The sequence below is a fragment of the Capricornis sumatraensis genome, chromosome 8 (genome assembly GCF_032405125.1).
Source record: "Capricornis sumatraensis isolate serow.1 chromosome 8, serow.2, whole genome shotgun sequence".
In the NCBI taxonomy this organism is placed as follows: domain Eukaryota; kingdom Metazoa; phylum Chordata; class Mammalia; order Artiodactyla; family Bovidae; genus Capricornis; species Capricornis sumatraensis.
The window spans coordinates 70,996,310-71,001,842 of record NC_091076.1 but is presented as its reverse complement, the minus strand read 5'-3'; the positions used below and the strand labels follow the sequence as shown (position 1 = coordinate 71,001,842).

Sequence of the window (5,533 nt, the reverse complement as noted above, 5' to 3'; positions counted from 1 at the left end):
CTTGAAATCCATGCCTTTGTATTGGCGGGTGAAAACAAGTAAGCGGCCACCTTGAAGAATTCTGCTCTCAGAAGTCAGTCTTGTTTCTGTCACGCGCACCATGAGTTATGCTGGCTCAGTGCTGGCACACAGTGGCACCTTAGGAACATTCGCTGAACAGAATTGTAGAAAAATTCACATTTGTGATATTGACCAGGAGCCCTCTTGGCTGCAGTTCCTGGCTTCTAATATCTGACCACCAGGGGGCACAATATCTGTCCCTGGTGCACCCTCTTTCTCCTGAAGCCATTTCCCTGGGGAAGAAAGGAGTCTGCAGGAAAACTGAATTTTGAAAAAAGATACAAGAGAATTGGATCTTTCCAGGTGTGGTCCAAGTACCACCAAATCATAATCACCTACTGTGTGCGGCTAAAAGGCAAGCTCCATCTTGTTCACACGAGACCTAGGGAATCAGACTTTCCAGAGGTAGAACCTAGGAATTGTACCTTAAGCAAGGTTATCAGGTGATTTTTTTTTTTCATGCACATGGCTCTGTATTCAGACTACCCGTGTTCAAATATTGACTTTTTCACATGTTAACTGGTGACTTTGAGCAAGTCAATTAACCTGAGACTCGATATTATCATAAAAGAAGATCTTAAAAACAGACTTAACTCTTAAGAGATGCTGTAATAAATGAGACAATCCATGTGGAGAGCTCAGCATGGTGCTGGGCAGTATGTTAGCACTTATAAAGCTCAAGATATCATTATTATTCATTGATCTTAGGAAGGAGTGCGATGAAGGGGCAAGAGGACAGTGGATGAGACCCAAGGAAGTCTGGGATATCTACTTCCAGTGTAGGCTCTGCTACCCTCACCAGCTGTGTGTCCTTGGGCAGGTCACTTGCCCTGGAACTCAGTTTCTGCACAAATGAATTGAGAGAGTGGGACTGATTGGTCTGGGAGATCCCTTCCGGTGCTGATGTTTCATGAACTCTTCACAGGGTTTGAGGATTCTTATAAACACACACAACATGTACACACACACACACACACACACACACACACACACACCACCTCTACAGCCCTTGTGTGGCTCCTATGTGGTTCTATCAACCCTTGTGTGATTGTATCACAACAGATTACATTGCTAATTCTCTTCTCTGCTTTTTGTGAGAAGAGCAGGGCCCATGTCTTCATTCCAGGGACTCAGAGCCTGGCACATTGCCTGCCACGTAACTACTGTGCAATAAATATCATGTACACTGAGGAAGTAGAAATACACAGATGTATGACACAAATGTGAAGAATTAGGATAACTGTTGTTCTTGTTGGTCTTAAGAAAACACCTGTTGGGGTAGAGAAGAGAGTGAGGCCAAGAATGGCTGAAGGAGCCTGGAGGCTAAGGTGGGATTCGGGTGTGACTATTGGGTAGACAGAGAACTGGGAGCGGGGACTGGAAAAACGGAAAAACAGGTGGGATGCAGGGAGTTACAGTGGGTTATCTACCAGCCTCCTTCTGAAGGTGACTTCCTTTCTGTTGTTGTGGTCCATCTGGTTTTTGTGAGGAGCAGGAATAGGGTCAGTGTCTAGCGTGATAACCTTCAAGTCGTAGACCTTCAAATATTTCACTAAGGATCATGGCATGAAGTGCTGGAAGGAAGAGAGAAATCAGAGGTGATCCTCTCATTTTTACAACAAAGCAGAAAAATATGTGCCAGAAAGAAAGAACCCCTTGCTTAAGACGACACATCACAGGTTGTAATGGAGACAGGCACGTGGGTCTGCCAACTTCCATCCCAGGGCTCTGCCCTGGACCCAGCTTCCTCCGACACTTTTAATGAATAATGAATGGACACAAGTGGGAACGTTTCAGAATGTGTGCGCATGTCTTCACCAGTCTTCGTGTCTGTCCAGCTGTGTGTCTAGCTGCCTCCTGCATTACTTCCCTTGGGTGGCCCCCCAGGCATTTAAAATGCAGATAGCCCAAACTGAGCTCACGACCTTCTTCCCAAGTGTTCTACTTCTCTTTTCTGTTTTCTCTCTAAACAAATGATGCCACTGTTTATTATTCTATTACTCAGAATAGAAACCTGGGTACCACTCTTTTTTTCAGCTGCGCTGTGCAACTTGTCAGATCTCATTTCCGCAACCAGGAATTGAACCCGGGCCCTCAGCAGTGAAAGCTTGGAATTTTAACCACTAGGTAGTTAGAATTCCTGTGGGTACACGCTTGACTCCTGCTTCTCCCTCACCCATCATCACCAAGGCCTGGCAGTCCCACCTCTTGCTCACTTCATTTCATCCCCCTGAAGCTGCTGGGGACTTTTTCAGGGACCCTGCAGAGTCCTAACCAGTGTCACTTCTCTCCACTCAATCTCCAGATCCCAGCAGTCTGAAGCATCAGTTGCTGTCTGGTTGTAAAATATGAACCTGTGAAAATATTTATTGAGGTTCTGTGCTAGGTGATAAGTGAATGATGATGAATAAGACAGGGATGGTCCATGAGATAAGCAGAGCAAGGATGATATGGACAAGTAAATGGGTAATTACAGTGGATCATGGTAAGTGTTATGATGGGGGAAGTATGGAGTGAGATAAGAGCTTTGGGGAGAGGCAGCTACTGAGCTTGGTTTGTCGAATGAGTAAATGAGAGTAGATGAATAGTTCTAATCCTGTGAGATTTTACTATCGGCTCACCCTCCCCAACCCCCATGTCTTGTGAGCTGTATGTGCACTGCATTTTGTTAGTACGTCTGGTTTAAACAAGATAGAAGTTTCTTTGTTCTCTGACTTCAAGTCCAGACTTAGTGGTCTAGGGCTGGTGTGCTTTTAGAATAAGGTTGCAAATTCTTTGACACTCCTCCCATTGAGAAGTACAGGTTTGTGACCCTTCTCCTAGACTCTGGGTGAGCTGGTGACTGCTTTAACCAATAGCATAAGCAGAAATGATGTCAAGTGATTTCCAAGGCTCAGTTGTAAAAGGCCATAGAGTGTCAGTCTGGATCCTTGGAAGCCTTGCTCTTGGAGCCCTGAGCTGTCATGTAAGAAGTCCAGCTCTCCCGAGGTTATCACGCTGGTCACACATGGGTGCTCCAAAAGATTGTACACAGGGACCTTTCCCTAAAAGCGGCCCCTGCCAAGATGCTGGACGTGTGAGTGACGCTGACTTGGACATTCCAAGCCACCTCATGCACCAACTGAATACCACCAGGAGACCTCAGTCAGTGGTACAAAACCACCTACCTGAGCTCTACCTGGAAGTTGCACTTGCACTTCCATGTACATCCATAGAACATAGTCATATGGCCACCCTCTCTGAAAAGAATACTGGGAAATGAGGTCTTTAGTCTGAGTAGATATTGCCTAGCTATTAATAAAAAATTCTATCACTATAGAAGAAAGCAAGTAAAGTCACTCAGTCGTGTCCGACTCTTGGTGACCCCGAGGACTGCAGCCCACCAGGCTCCTCAGTCCATGGGATTCTCCAAGCAAGAATACTGGAGTGGGTTGCCATTTCCTTCTCTAGGGGATCTTCCCAACCCAGGGATCGAACCCGGGTCTCCCGCATTGGAGGCAGACGCTTTAACCTCTGAGCCACCAGGGAAGCAAGGAATCTCATATTAGGGGAAGATTAACAATCTCTGCCACTCTGTGTGTAAGTGTGTGTGTGTGTGTGTGTGTGTGTATGTACATCCAGGCAGCAGCCGGACCTGGAATGTGCAGATTTGGTTGAGGTTGACCCCTCACTTCCTAGGACCAGACTGCTCACACTTGCTTCATCTGACACCACTTTCCGGTACCCGCATTCCAGATTGATGAAGAGATTCTGAATTAGGGCAGTGATTTCCAGCATTCTGCAGAAGAGAGAAAAGACAGGCTGGTGGTGGGTGCAGCCTGGAATCCCAGCAATGCTTCTGAGCCCGGCCTGGGACCCCAGTGCCAGGTGGGCCAAGGACCTACGGTCTGGTCTTTCGGTCCTTGGGAATAACCTCCCTCCTAGCCAACTTCCTGCTTCTGCAGGTGAACCAAGTTCTCATTCCATTACACCCTCGCCTGGGAAGGTGCCTGACTTGCTCGTATACAATATTTCTTGATGCTGGTGAGTGAGCAGTCTGAATAATACCGGCCAGCTAACTCCTGAGGCTTTATGGTGCATCTGGACAGTGGCCCAGTGGCTGCTGCACAATCTCTGGAGTCAGAAAACTGAGAGCCAGACTCCTCACCTACATGTTGTAAGATCTAGGGGCACAGCTTTCTGAGGGTCAATTTCCTCTTATGTAAAATGGGGATAATAAGAACTGTCTCATAGGATTTTTATGAGACTTCAATGGAATAATACAAATATGGCACTTATCATAGTGCACCTCAACATATATTAAGCCATTGTTATCATTAGTGTTATTCCTGCTACTGCTAGTACTAAGCCCTGCAAGGCTATATCTCTGCCTCTAAGGAAAAGAGAATTGGAAGAAGAATAGTAAGTTTTATAAGATTGTTGATGTAATTTTTTTTGAGATCTTACACATTTCCCCCCTTACTGTTGAGGTTTTTAACAGCTCACCCACCACTGCCCGCCTTTCAAGGAGCTGGGTTGTCTTGTGCTCCTTGCCTCAGAGGATGATGCCTCGGATATAAAGTTGCTGTTTTTCCTTGCTGGCTCAGACAGTATAGAATCTGCCTGCAATGCAGGGAACGCAGGTTCTATGCCAGGGTTGGGAAGATCCCCTGGAGAAGGAAGTGGCAACACACTCCAATATTCTTGCCTGGGAAGTCCCATGGACAGAGCAGCCTGGCGGGGTACAGTCCATGGGGTCACAAGAGTCAGACACGACTTAGGACTACACCACCACCACCACATACAGATATAAAGTTCACATCTATTTCCCATACTCTGCAGTAGAGGACAGAGTTATTCCTGCTATGATGTGTCAAGTAGTACAACTTTTAAAATATATTTTAAAATATTTATTTATTTGGCTGTACCAGGTCTTAGTTGTGGCACGTGAAGTCTTTTAGTTGCAGCATCTGGGATCTAGTTCCTTGGCCAGGGATCGAACCCACATCCCTGCATTGGCCGCACGGAGTCTTAGCCAATGGAAACAAGGGAAGTCCCTCCCGTACTTTATAGTCATAAAGGGAATCTGTGGAGTTGGAGTCACCTAGATGTGGGTTGAATTCCAGATGAGTGATCCCAGCTAAGTTACTTAACCTTTCTGGTCTTCTGTCCACCTTGCTACAATGTACAGATACTAATGTCAACCCCACAGGATTGCAGAGAGGATGTGAGAGAGTCAAGGAATGTAAAGTTCCGGAGTCTGGCCCTGGGAAGGCATACAGTATTTGCTTTGCTTCTGTTACATAAATGAGGATCAGAGAGGTGGAGCGAATTGCCTCATGCCACACAGGAAGTGATAGAGCCTGATTTCAGAATCAGATGCTGGAGACGTCAGGACAGTCAGACGCACTGGGAAGTCTTTCTGAAGAAGAGGGCTTTCTCCCAGGGAGACGCTTCTAAACGTCATCCCCAAACTTCCCCAGGCCCCTCTACC

At 46.4% G+C, this 5,533-nt stretch overlaps 1 non-coding gene across 1 annotated transcript; it reads right to left on the bottom strand.

The window, feature by feature from the left end:
* Positions 1 to 3,516: 3,516 nt before the first annotated feature.
* On the bottom strand, positions 3,517 to 3,588 carry TRNAW-CCA (transfer RNA tryptophan (anticodon CCA)). The gene has a single exon. It is a non-coding gene; the product is annotated as a tRNA-Trp (tRNA).
* Positions 3,589 to 5,533: the final 1,945 nt, after the last annotated feature.